The sequence below is a fragment of the Pelodiscus sinensis genome, chromosome 6 (genome assembly GCF_052426305.1).
Source record: "Pelodiscus sinensis isolate ZL-2025 chromosome 6, ASM5242630v1, whole genome shotgun sequence".
NCBI lineage: Eukaryota > Metazoa > Chordata > Testudines > Trionychidae > Pelodiscus > Pelodiscus sinensis.
Window position 1 is genome coordinate 14,799,685 of NC_143057.1, and position 14,722 is coordinate 14,814,406.

Here is a 14,722-nt window from a genome sequence, read left to right on the forward strand (position 1 = left end):
TGTCCTCTGCTGAAGGACTTCATGCTGCCTAGCAAGGACAATGAACATAATGACCTAATAATAACTTTTTCATCCTTTATTTAGCCTCTACATATAAAAAATATACATATTAAATGACTTTGTTAGAAAAGGCTGAGCTGTTTAATGGTGAGGCTAAATAAGACCCAATTTGAGCATAAAAGATCCATCCCCATGACAGGGCATTAGATGCTAAATCCATGCACAGACATACAGAATTAAGAGTTGTTTTGCTGACTCATTCTGGCAATTACACCAGAACAGTTCTTTGACCATTACCCAAAAATATAAAAGCTTGAAATACTCCTTTCTAATACAGACCACCAAAAGAAAGCCAAAGGCAGATAGAAGCTATATGTATTTGAAACATTTGTTTTTATCATTTTAAACGGTCGGCTGGGTGCTCACAGCTTGTGGATGGGTATTTTCTTTTATTTTCAATTTAGTCTAAATTTAAATTAACCCCACCCAAAGGGGAAAATTAGGACAATGTTTTGTCTGGCTAACCTTTGATAAAAGTAGATTGGGATTACAGGTACTTAAATCACCTTGCTAAAGGTTAATGAACAGGAATTTTGAACCTAAGAACATAAAGTAATTTCTCATGTAGTTTCTCTATTTAAGAGGTTGATACTCCTCTAAACTACCTCTTTTCCCCCCTTTTCTTCAGCCACCTACCTCATTTTACTTTTAAAAGTGAAATAGTGGTAGTATCAGCGCTCTTCCTTTTCTTTTGCATTGATGATGGGAACATTTTAGATAATTAGGTACATGTAAAGCTATAGCATGTATTGGAAACAATGAGCCCAGTTCAGCTTTTTATTTGCACTTGTGATGGGGAAACCGTTCCCCGTACTCGCAGCTGCGGTCCAGTGGAGGCGCGTGGAGGGGGAACTGCCGGGCACCCCGGGGAAGCCGGCTGCGCGTTAGCCGGGGCCCTCAGCGCATGTGCACCCGAGCGCCCCGGGGAAGCCAAGGACGGGCGACTAGCAGAGCACAGAGCCGTGGGTGTGTTTAGGTGTCTAATATCCAAAGTCCAGAGATCTTTCAGGATATGGACATAAGGCGATAACCTGTCTGCAAAGAGCTCAAACAAGATAAAGTGTGCATGCCTAGTATATTGAATGGTATAGCTCATATTTTAAAAAAATTCTATTATGGCACCAGCTAAGTCAAATGTTGTTGATATTCTAAATTGTGCTTTATCTGTGTCAGAACAAGTTAACAATCAGTGCACCTGCCTTAAGGGTTCTGCTTTGCTGTCTGTGGAACCCTATTGCCTCTGAGAAGGCTAGAAGGGGTGATGAAATTTCTAATCACATATCATCTTTATGATGCTTCTCTATTATATATATTTGGTAGAGAGCCTTTGCGATGTAAGAACCAGCCATACTTCATACAGTTCTATGAGGAGAGAGGTCACATTTTTCTAATAATGCGTAGTATTGAATCTAGGTTTCTGGGGTTTTTTTTTGGTTTTGTTAGCAACAACAACAATTTCTGGTTCTGTTTTAAAATGCCAGTCCTACACTACAGCATTAAGCCAGCAAGTCATGGGATTTCTATGATAAATCTCATTAATAAGCCCCTTCCAGAATTGCCTAATTACTGGATACAAGCACCATATATTAACAATTGTTTTCACAAACACCATTCAAAGAAATCCTAGCAAGCTCAATGGTTCTCAGAGATGCTATTTTATTAAAATTCTGGTGTGAAGAGGAGGGGGGAGATGCACCTTTTTAACACTTCAGTTTGACAAATGCACAAATGAAGTCACGACAAAAGGAAAAGCTGAAATGCAGTGCATCTGCATCTACTAACACTTGAACTGCTTCAGACACGACAGTATACTATTGCTGTTTCAACTAACTGGATTAACCAAGGCATGACCAAAATAACTCTTCTGGGGGCCTGGGGCTAGTAGATTTTGTGGGGGCCCCAGGCACTGGAATGGGGACAAAAACAAGCAGTTCAGTGTGTGGGAGGGGGGCTTCTGGGGAGCAGATTGAGTGTGGGGCATGGGGTCAGGATGGGAAGTAGGATGCAGAAAGGGGCTGGGGTGCAGGGGCTGGGAGTGATGGAGGGTGCAAGAGTAGGTAAGGGTTGGAGGGTTCAGGATCTGGGAGGAAGGGAGAATGCAGGAGAAGGGCACAGGATTGAGGCCCTTATCTAGTGCAGTTCCTGTTGGGCGGGTGGGGGGGAAGAGAAGCTGATTCCTAGCAAATGGGAGAGTCAAGGGAAAAGCCTGCAGGTGAGTGCAGGGACAGAGCTTCCCTGCCCTCACAGTGATGGCTCCAGCCCATGGAGTGAAAGGGAACAGCAGGGCACAGAGCCACCTCCCCTCATCCCTACCCAGTAGAACCAGTCCACAATGCAGCATGCAGGGGCTTTAGTGGCTGTATCCCAAACCCACTTTAGCCTGGGGCCCTGGGTTGCATTCACTAAAGCCCTTCTTAATCCAGCCCTGAGGAAAAATAACTGATAATATATATATGGAGCTACAATAAGGAAACAAATCACAGGAGGTAGGTAATATATGCAAGCAGGCTCAGCTGTAGAACAGACTTCCTAGGGAAGCATGTAAGGAGGCACTTTCCACCTACATGGAGACAGGAGAGTCATGAGAGAGCAGTGCAGAGACTTCAAGAAGCTCAGTTCCTTCATCAATATGAGCAGTTCATCACCAAAATGGTTGAGAAGTAACAGTTCCCCCTACTCTGAGACCACAGGGTATTCTGGGAAAACCAGTTTTTCCCAAAACAAGATATTGTAAGGCCAGGTCTACACTAAAGGTTGAATCAAGATACATAACACCATCTAAGTTAATTATGTAGAAGAACTCGATGTACCTTGTTTCAAGTTTCCCCACTGTTCCTGTTGGCTTCCCTTACTCCTTGTAGGAGCAGAAGTACCAGCTGCCAATGGAGGTGTCCTCTGAGTCTGATTTAGCAAGTCTTATCTAGACGCACTAAATCGAACTCTGGAAGATCAATCATGGCAGCATCGATCTTCTGTTTAATGAAAACATGGACTAAGCCTTCTCTTACCAAATAGCAGCTTCCTCAAACTTTCAGACATAGATTATGCCCCACAGAGAGCAGCTTTCCCTTCCATTAGCCATCTACCGATCCCTGTCAGACTTTGCTCTCTATCTGCATCCCAGGAGGTAGGCCATCTCCTTCTGAACTGAGGAAGTGGTTGCTCCAAGCCTCCAAAGGTTAGGACCTAATCTTTTGCTTTTTTTGTTTGTTTGTTTCCTCTTTTTTTTACAACAGTGAGGGCTCGTCTACACTGGCCCCTTTTCCGGAAGGGGCATGTAAATTTCACCAGTCGTAGTAGGGAAATGCGCGGGGGATTTAAATATCCCCCGCGGCATTTAAATAAAAATGTCCGCCGCTTTTTTCCGGCTTTTAAAAAAGCCGGAAAAAAGCGGCGGACATTTTTATTTAAATGCCGCGGGGGATATTTAAATCCCCCGCGCATTTCCCTACTACGACTCATGAAATTTACATGCCCCTTCCGGAAAAGGGGCCAGTGTAGACGTAGCCTGAAAGTATAAATATGAGAAGAATAACAATGCTTTGCACATTCCAAGCATGCTGAGAGCATTAACCAAGTCATATTCCCACCATCACTGTGTGGTAGAGTGGTGAAGTTACTGTTATTTTACAGATGACTTAGAAACAATGAGGTTAAGGCATTCATTTTCAAAAGTGCCTGTGAGTCTTCAATGACTCAGTTTTTGGGTGCCCAGGTTGAGCTTGCTTCCCTCCCTCCTCCTCTCACCCCCATCTTTTAAAAGCGCTGATCCCTTTTTGCATTGGCTGGAGTTGTGGCTTCCCAATATCTCCATAAGTCAGGCTCTAAGTGATTCAAATTCTGAATCTGAAACACCGGAAATTAGTGGACACTTGATAATTTAGACCTCAGTGATTTGACATGTGGTAAGGTTTTGAACAAAAGTGTGGTTTAGAATTCAGAAATGCCAGATTTTCACTCCCTTGATCTTATCTGGAGACCACACAGCCATGCTCTGTTGTGTGTTTTTGTGAAACATTTTTTTTTTTTTGGATGAGTGGAAGGATAGGTAGATATGACATAATGTATGCCTCAGTGTATAAATAGATAGCTGAGGTGGAGAGCATAATAGTAATTCTTCCTCTGCTGTTGCAAGGTAACAAAATGATCCTGCTGGCCTTCAGTGATTTGTGATATTCACTGCATTTCAATTGCCCCGTAATACACATTTCCTACTACACAGCTCCACGCATACATGGAAAGGTGTTTATCAGATGTGCCCTGATTAGCCCTGAGATAACTTCAGAGCGCAGTTGGCTAGATGAATGGTAGATATTAGAACATCACTGCAATATGTGGTAGCTTTTCAGCTGTGTAGTGGGAAGGGGGATAACATATTTAATTCCCATGCACCATGCTTTGTGTTCACTCCTATGAAGTAACTTCAGCACTTAAACATTTCAAAATATGGAAATGGCAGCAACAGCACTTCAGTCTTGCATAGTGCGACAGCTGTTGGAAACTGGGAAAGGAAGTGCTATTTCAGTTTAAACAGAGGTAGAGGGACACATCCTCTTCCCCACCCTGATTGCTTTGTGCCCCCTCTGGTGGTAGAAAGATGCCACAAAGCCAGTTTTGTGGGACCTCTGGTGGTAGTATCCCCTGGTGGTGTACAGATGCTATAACAGGTAGCTTAGAAAAGGGACAGAGGAGTGGTCTGTGTCCTCCACATTCCCATTCTAATTCTGTCAGGAGTCAAGGGTTGTTAACATCTCCGATAAATTAGGGCAGCAATGAGGTTCCTCTAATTTATAATGGGGGATGGCCCCGTGATGAGCCAGTCCCAGGATTAAGGAAGCATATTCTCAGCTGAACTCAGGATCTGGGCCAAAATACATACAGTCAATTAAGGCCCTATTAATGGTTTAAAATGTGGTATTTGTAAGTGTGTTGAGAGAGAAGGATACAGTACTTTTTAAATTAGTTACCAAGTGCTGAATTTTATAGGCCAGATTGTTGCTTGAGTGGATTCTTCTACCTCTTGTAAATTCATATTATGAACTGATATTTCTGCAATAGTCTAAAATACCTTTAAGATTTTTATAAACTTAAATGGTAAAGGAACAAGATCTCCTTTGCATACAGAAATGCAGCACAAATGAAATGTGAAATCTACCCTCAAACATAGATTTGAGTTTTCACATGGTGTTAATAAACAACAATTTTGCTGAGTTACACCAACTGAGAATCTGAACCTATATTTTAAGGAAGATTTTTATATTTAATTACTGCTTCATTTCTGTATACAGAGACCATCTTGTTCCTTTAAGGATTTGTATATATACTTTTAAACGGTAAAGGGATTTTAGACTATTGTAGAAATCAGTTCATAACATGAATTTTCATGAGGTAGAGGCAAGTGTTAATATGCAAAATAAAGTATAACTAAAGGCTTGTATAGAGAAATAGGTAACATTTATAGCAGCAATTTGTGAAGAGAATTTATTATACATCACACCTGTCAGGGTATATTTGAACTGTATATTTACTACTTGGCTATGTCTAGACTGGCATGATTTTCCGCAAATGCTTTTAACGAAAAGTTTTCCGTAAAAAGCATTTGCAGAAAAGAGAGTCTAGATTGGCACAGACGCTTTTCCGCAAAAGCACTTTTCGCCATTTTCGTCATCGGGGCTTTTTTGCGCAAAACAATACCGCGTTGTCTACACTGGCCCTCTTGCTCAAAAGCATTTGCGCAAAAGGGCTTTTGCCCGAACGGGAGCAGCATAGCATTTCTGCAAGAACACTGACAATCTTACATGAGATCGTCAGTGTTCTTGCGGAAATTCAAGCGGCCAGTGTAGACAGCTGGCAAGTTTTTCCGCAAAAGCTGCTTTTGTGGAAAAACTTGCCAGTCTAGACGCAGCCCTTGAGTATAACTATACATTATGCTTACAAGAAGTGTTGCAAATTACATTCTAGGTCACTCTACTTATCTACTTTGGAAATATAATATAGATGTCTGAGCCTGATCTAATTCCCATTATATTCAGTGAGTGCTTTTCTATTCAAAATAATGGGAGATTCACCATACCCTAATATGGCTGTGTAATAGGCCTCAAGTGCTCCTGGTGTCCAGTCTCTGCCCTATTAAGCTCAGGCACTCTAGAGTGCTACATCATATTGGAAACCTGTGACTGAGAGCAAAGCCTCCTAGGGGAGCATAATAGGGTGCACAACTAACCCACCCCCTTCTTGGGCATTGGTTGCCCTCTCAGATCAGGATCAAAGACCTCAGGGTTCTGAACATGCCTCTGTTGTCCTCCCACCAGTGCCAAACTACATAGAATCATAGAATCATAGAACTGGAAGAGACCTCAGAGGGTCATCAAGCCCCCTGCTCTAGGCAGGACCAATCCCAACTAAATCAACCTGGCCAGGGCTTTGTCAAGCTGAGACTTAAACACCTCTAAGGATGGAGACTCCACTACTTCCCTAGGTAACCCATTTCAGTGCTTCACCACCCTCCTAGGGAAATAGTTTTTCCTAATATCCAACCTGGACCTCTCCCACCACAACTTGAGACCATTGCTCCTTGTTCTGCCATCTGTCACTACTGAGAACAGCCTCTCTCCATCCTCTTTGGAACCTCCCTTCAGGAAGTTGAAGGCTGCTATCAAATCCCCCCTCACTCTTCACTTCTTCAGACTAAACAGACCCAACTCCCTCAGCCTCTCCTCATAGGTCATATACTCCAGCCCCCTAATCATTTTGGTTGCCCTCCACTGGATCCTCTCCAATGCGTCCACATTCTTTTTGTATTTTGAGGCCCAGAACTGGACACAATACTCCAGATGTGGCCTCGCCAAAGCCGAATAAAGGGGAATAATGACATCAGTCTTTACAAGGTTCCCCCCCCCCTCTTACTGGCACAGGATTTAGCTAGGAAGCTTCCACTCCCCCGCTGACTGGCCCCTCTCTCACTGCCTACCCCCACTTCTGGCCCCTGGCTTATCAAGCTGCAGGTATTGCCAATCCTCAGGCAAGCATCAGGCCTTTAAATCAGCCCCAATCTGTTTGCCTTGATTGGAGCTGACACTGAAGGGACTAATTACCTGGTATTGCACCAGCATCTTGCTATATACCTCCCTCATTAAACCAACACCAGGCTGATTTAGCTCACCCTTCCCCCACCCTTGGCCTGGGACGTTACTCTGGAGCCACTCTCCCTGGTACCCAGGCTTATTCTTTTGGGATTCTGGCACCTCTTATCCACAAAAGGTGCACTGCATATGGGTGGTCTGCCCCACAAGTTCAACTCTGCCCAAAGGTCATCACACCAATTGCAACCTTGGACCTTTCCTTTCCCAGTGATCACTCTGCCTGGACATGAGCTGTTCTGGGCCTCTGCTCATCAGAGTTTGGACCTCCCCATTTTGGATGAGGAGAGCCTGAGAGTGGAAACCCATGACTGGGATTCCCTCCCTTGGGTGGTTCCATCACAGGGAATCCATTCCCCCATTGGTCAATCCCATAGGGTCTTGATCCCAGCTAGGCTGTCTAGAGATTCTCCTTTTGTCTTCATGGGATCATAGAGGACCCCTCCTTACTCAGGGCCCACCCCCATAAGGGCCTTGCCCTCTCCTGTTGGGTTTCTTCCTCTTGCTTTCTCCATTGGTATCCTCCCCATGCCCTCCTTTGCTTCTGCGGAAGGGTTTCATTCCATCCCTAAGACTATGGGTTAGGGCAACCTTTCGACAACCCCCCACCCATTTTCAGGCAAATTTTCTTGGACTTTCCGGGGTACCTGGACCACAGGATAATACTTCCTATTCCCATGGATGCATTCTGAGCTGCATCCTTTCCCTGTGGATAAGCCAATGTGGCTTTATTATTTGTCTTTGTATGAGGGAGTGGGTGGAAGCCATATCCCCTAACCCTCTCTTGGTCTTGCTCCCCATTTGCACAGGGATGGTGGCTAACCCATGCCTCATTCTCCATCCCTGAACCTCAGTCCAGCCACAAAAATCCACGGTGCTGTAGTTCATCAGTGGATAGTCTCAGTTCTTGTACCTCAGGTACCCACAGCACTGGCGGACAAGTTGTCCTGGGTGACTAGGGCCTCCCTTGTGATCTTTACGTTGCTTATGTCCAGCCTTCCCAGGTGGTTGTTCACAGGGATTCTTCCCTCCCCCTGGGTCTCACAGAGCCCAACGCTCCCTCAGGGGGCAACTCCTCCTCTACATATTCCTCAGTTAGTTTGACCACAGCTTCTTCTGTGCTGTGCTGACGCTGCCACACCCATACCAGGATTCTATCTGGGAAACTGCAAAAACTGCTGAGGAATATTTGATCTATAATCTGCCCTAATGTTGAGTACCAGGCTGGAACCACCACATAGCCCAATCTGTCAATTTCTGTGCAAAGGCCTGGGGGTGCATGACCCCTATCCACCAGGCTGCCTGAAACTTTTGTCAGTACTTCTTACATGAAAGCCCCAGGTGGTCCAAGATGGCTGCCTTCACCATATCATAGTCTCTAGCCTGGGCATCCATCAGTGCCATACATGCTGCTTGGGCTTCCCCTGCAAGATATGGGGCTAGTCGTAGGGGCCCAACGGCTATGTCTACATTCGCGGCTTCTTGTGCCAGAAATATGCACATGAGGCTAAGTGTGGAGTATCACTGAGCCTCATTTGCATACCTAATAAGCCTCCATTTTTGCAGAAGAGGTTCTTGCGCCAGAAGGAGCTGTGTACACTGCCCCTTCTTGTGCAACAAAAACCCTCTTGCGCAATGCTGTTCTTCCTGAAAATAATCAACGTAGCGGCATTGTGCAAGAGGGATTTTGTTGTGCATGAAGGGGCAGTGTAGACAGCTCCTTCTGGTGCAAGAGCCTCTTCTGCAAACATGGTGGTTCATTAGATATGCAAATGAGGCTTGGCAATATGCCATGCTTAGCCTCATTTGCATATTTCTGATGCAAGAAGCCGTGAGTATAGACATAGCCAACTTGTCCTGTGCCATCCAGTGCCCAGGACCACACATTCAAAGGTGCCCAGAGAAGCTTCAGGGTCAGCAGCAGATATAACTTTACAGAGGCTGAACCTGAGAGGGGATAAGAAACAGGAAGAGTTGCTGCTGTACCACCACCTGTTCTTTAATGAAGTCCTATAAAGTCCATTGCTCTGCCTGCCAAGCCTAGAGCCTGTTTCTCCTGCTGGTGGGACTTCTGGGTCTTCTGCATCTCTCCTTGCTGTTATATCAGCCACAGCAGAATGCCCTCCCTCTCCAGGTCACCAAACTGTATCCCTGGCAGTCGCAGACAAGCCCTCTCATGTAAAAACTAGCTTCCCTGCTTGGACACTGGTTACCCTCTCACATCAGGCTCAACAAGACGTCAGGGTTGTGCATAACCTGTCTCTTTATTCACACAAGCATGTCCCACCACTAGTCCTAAACTATGTACAGTTTTTACAGGGTTTCTTATATGCAGAGTCTGTCCTCAGCTAGGAAGCCTCCACCTCCCTGACCGATCTCTTTCTGGCTGCCTGCCCCCACTTCTGGCTCCTTCCCTTGGCTCACTAGGCTGCAGGTGTTGCCAAGCCTCAGGCCAACATCAGTCCTTTCCATCAGCCCCAGTCTGTCCCCTTTGTTCTCCTAATTAGCTGATAGGGAAGAGGCTAATTAGGTGGTTTTGCACCAGCACCCTGCTACAGGGAGAAAGCAGGATGTGAAGACCAAACCATTCCCTCAATAAAGAGAGGCGACCTGTGAATTAGTGATAGAAATGTAGCCGTGTTAGTCTGGTGTAGCTAAAACAAAATACAGGACTATGTAGCACTTTAAAGACTAACAAGATGGTTTATTAGATGATGAGCTTTCGTGGGCCAGATCCACTTCCTCAGATCATAGAGTGGAAGAGTTTTCTTCCACTATTTGATCTGAGGAAGTGGGTCTGGCCCACGAAAGCTCATCATCTAATAAACCATCTTGTTAGTCTTTAAAGTGCTACACAGTCCTGTATTTTGTGAATTAGTAGTACCTGGATAGCACACAGACAGCTGGTGCAATGCCATCACAGCTAAAGGGAGTAGGTAGGGTTTGTTTGAGCTAAATGGACAGCTCTGAGAGACGATGGTAAGACATTGATGTGAGGGTCATGGCTCTGCTAGAACTGTGCTGACCACCTGAAGTTTTGATGTGCAAAGATTACTGCTAGCCCTAGTACAAAAGAAGAAACAAGACTGGATGTCTTTCTTACTGTATCTTAACCAGAAATTATGGGCTTGATGCAGGAATTACTGAGTCAAATTATTTTGCCCATATTACAGAAGAACCTAGAATAGATTAACATACTTGTTCCTTCCATTGTTAAAACTTATGAATGTCCTGAATAGCACCTCATAAATGTGATGTCATGAAGATGAAGGAAGATTAATTATTCCCAGATTTTATTGATAGAGCTTTGGAAGCCATATACAAGGTAAAATTGGGAGTGCACTTTCTCTGCCAATACAAAGCTGTGTTTTGTAATAATCCAAGCAGCAAAAAGAGAGGCTCCATTTTGAAGCTGGTAGTTCTGTGATGGGCACAGCAAGGAGTCAGGGAAATTGAGATTCAGTTGTATACCTAAGGATGGAAAAGTAAATCTCACATCTCCTGAAAGTGATATTGCTCAATTTGCACTAGCCAAAGATTTTATGGATCTAATCAGGTATTGTTCAATGCATCAACAGTGTGAGGAAGTAATGATAAAAGAGTAATCTTCTAGATATCAAAGCTGCAGTAAAAGGTATATCCATTAAAAGATGTACATGCATTGAATGAAACTTTATATGCACAAGTATAAACTCACCAGAATGCTATGAGGAAGGCAGGTCTAATTATAGCAAGTAACTGGAGAAAGAACTCTTATAGAAACAGGCAAACTAATGCCCTAATTAGCTAATTTGAAATAGATTATGAATCTTAGGTCATCTAGACCAGTGTTTCTGAAAGTGCTCCATGAAACTTTTTGAGAAATACATTAACTGGCCACCCCGGTTTGTTTCTATTTACTTGCGCCACAGTCACAAAGCTTTGCGGCTCCCATTGGCTCTGTTTCATCCTTTGCAGCCAAGGGAACTACCGGAAGTGGCATGGACTGAGCCATCACTTCCTGCTGCTCTGCTTGGCTGCAAAAAGCAAAACGGAGCCAATGGGAGCCACAAGGCTCCATGGCTGTTGTGCCAGTAAATAAACAAACCAGGGCGGCTAGTTAATGTGTTTCTCAAAGTGGTTTCTCGGTGCACTTTCAGAAACACTGATCTAGACTGTTAACTAAGTCTGTGTCTAGTTAACAGAGGGATGTAAATTAGACACTTTGAAATTGCAAATGAAGCAGGGATTTAAATATCCCGTACTTCATTTGCATAATCATGTAATGGCGCTCTTTCAAAAAAGCACCATTTCAAAAGTAAAACCGTGGTCTAGACGCAGTTCTGTTGAAAATGGCAGGCTTTTTCAAAAAATCCAGTACAGACACGGTTTTTGACAGAATCGCGTCTAGACCACAGTTTTACGTTGGGAACCAAGCCGCCCCAGGAAATAGGTGACAGTATGCCAGAGGGGAATCCCATTCAGTTCAAGTAAGATGGGAAAATAGGTGCTGCTACGCCATCCCGGGGCATACCGTCTGTGATGTAGTGGGGGTACTTGCTGGGCTGTGGTGACCCCTGCTGTCTGGAGCAAGACCCAGCAGGGAAAACCTCATTATGCAAAGCTAATGCCAAACTTGTTGAACCAGTGGCCAGACACCCCCCATGGAGAGGAACAAAGGAAGGTGGAAGGCTGCCCTGGCTGGGGGGCAGGGCTGGAAGTTAGTGAGTTGGTGGCTGGCTGTCTGTGAGCATGGAGGAGACAGCCTAGGGAGAGGAGCTGGAGTTTAGGGGCCCAGTCTCCCCCCAACTCAAGGGGGCCTGAGGCATCCTAGCCCAGCTCTGTGACCAGATTACATCTGTGCTGTATCCTGGAGAGGCAATAAACTTCCTCTATTCCACCGGCTGGTGCGGTCTGTCTGTGCCATTTCGGGGTGCAGGAGACAGGGGACCCCCAACGCGCCGTCACACCGTCACAAAAAAAGCACTGGTTCTTCCTATGCACAAGATTGAATTTCAACCTTAGAGACACAGAGCACATGCAGAAATTTGAAATTATTTTGAGACAAGAAATCAAAGCATCTGGTAAAAATGAAAGATTGTTTGCACACCTCTAAAGTGTATAATTAAAGATGTAGACCATCCAGTGATGTCTGTAGCATCCAATTAGCTGTGTTTGTACCAAGGTATTAGAGATACAAGATGGGCGAGGTAATATCTTTTATTGGACCAATTTAGGTTGCTGAGTAAGCTCTTAAGTTTACACAGAGCTCTTCTTTAGAGACCTCCCTCTCTCTCTCTCTCTCTCTTTCTCTCTCTCTCTCTCTCACACACACACACACACACACACACACACACACACACACTTTCTTGTCTCTGCAGCATTTTTGATCTACCATTTGAGAAAGCACCCCTCCCTTAGCTGAGCCTTCTGAAGTAGCAGTGGCCATGGAGAGGCTGCAAGCTGCTGCAGTGACAGAGGGATGGGATTGTCCTCTCTCCTCAGGGTAGCCTCTGTACTGAACCCCTCATCCCCAGCACCACCCCAGAGCAAGGACTTAATGAAGTATGTACATTTTCATTTTATTTTAAAAAAATTAATTGAGTAAAGGACCCAAGCAAAGCCAGGTAAATGTTCTAGTAGTCTATAAGTCTTGGACTGAGCCTTCGATCGATGGATCTCATCTTCTATGACACCTTTGGTGAGCAACTAAACCAATCCTTGATTGGCAGAGCCGGTTACAGATGTCACATAAAAAGCCATCAACTGCAGGCGCTGTATGTTCTTTTCGGATCCTCCGCATTTCCAGAAATCCCTGGATATGTTGACTCTCAAAGCAATTAAGAGCCTGTACAGTGGTTTGTAGCCAGGACAATCTGACCTGGACTAGAGTTCCCAGATCATTGGGAGATATGCCACATGACTTCATATTGGCCTTTAAGATGTCTTTACAGCAGGGCCGGCTCTAGGCACCAGCAAATCAGGCAGGTGTTTGGGGCAGCACTTTGCCAGGAGTGTCATTTCAGGTAAGCAGCTGGCGCCAGCCCTGGCAACACCTAGCCCCACCCCACCGATTTTAAAGGGCCACGGCCCAGGAAATGCCGTGGCTGCGTAGCCAGCTTGCACCAATGCTCACCCAGAGCCTGCTGGCCGCCCCTGTCCATAGCTTACCTGGTTTCACAAAATGGCTGCCGGACGAAAGACCTAGGGGAAACTCCCTTGTTCCTATCCATGCTCCTATCCAAGGCTCAAAGGTGATATGCTGTTTTAATGCTGTTTTATTTTTAATTTTATTTTTATTTTTGGCTTAAGTCTTGGAGTCCCCCTTTTTTTTTTTGCTCAACAACTTCAGCCCCCCCCCTTTTTTTTCCCCTTCAACAGAATTTTGTTGTTGTTGTTGTTTTTGTGGGGCGGGGGGGAGGGGTGGCCAAAATTTTTTTTGCTTGGGGCAGCAAAAAACCTAGAGCCAGCGCTGCTTTACAGCACTTATATTGACCACTGATAGAGTGCTTTCCATGAGCAAGCTGGCTGTAGAAGACCATCTTTGGTGTCCATGTATCATCCATTCTTATAACATGACCAGTCCAGTAAACTGTTTGTTCTTAAGCGTTGCTTCCATGCCCATGACACCACACAGCTTAAGAACTACCGTATTCGGAATTTTGTCCTACCAGTTCACATGGGCAATCTTCCTCGGACAACACATATGGAACTGATCGAGCTTCAAAACATGGCGATGATATATTGTCCATGGCTCTGAGCCATACAGACAATAACATTCAGGACACCTGCCTGATAAGCCACTATCTTGGCATGGAGTTTAAAACATGGTCATTCCATAGGTGTTTGGTCAGTTTTCCAAAGGCAGCGCTGGCTTTGGCTAGTCAAATGATACATCATGATCAACATTTATGCTAGAGGACAGTACACTTCCCAGGTAGCAGAACTTGTCAACAGCTTTAAGGACTGTACCAGCAGCAGTAAGCACTGGAGTGCTGGGCTCTTTCCAGACAGGCTGAGGCATAACTTCTGTCTTTTTGAGGCTCACTGTGAATCCAAAATGGTCAGCAGAAGTAACAAAGCGATCAAAAAGCTCCTGTGCATCCTTCACAGCTATGCACAGTCATCGGCAAACAGAAGGTCATGAATAGTTGTAGTAACCATTGTAGTGTGAGCCTAGAGTCTCTGAAGATTGAAAATACTGCCTTCCATCTGTTTGAAACTGAATAGGTATGCCCAACATGTAGTCCTTAAAAGCAACTAACAGCATAATTGAAAAGTAGATATTGAACGGGAGAGGAGCAAGGACACATCCTTGCTTTGTACCATGTGATATTTCAAAACGTGCTGATGTGTCTCCATTGTCCAGGTCGCGAGCAAGGATGCCATCATGGAGAGACTGAAAAATGTTGATAATTTTTTCAGGACAACCAATTCATCCAATTATTTTCCAGAGCCCATTTCTGTTGACAATGTCAAACACCTTGGTCAAATCGATAAAAATCACAAATAGGTCCTGATGGTGCTCTCTACATTTCTCTTGA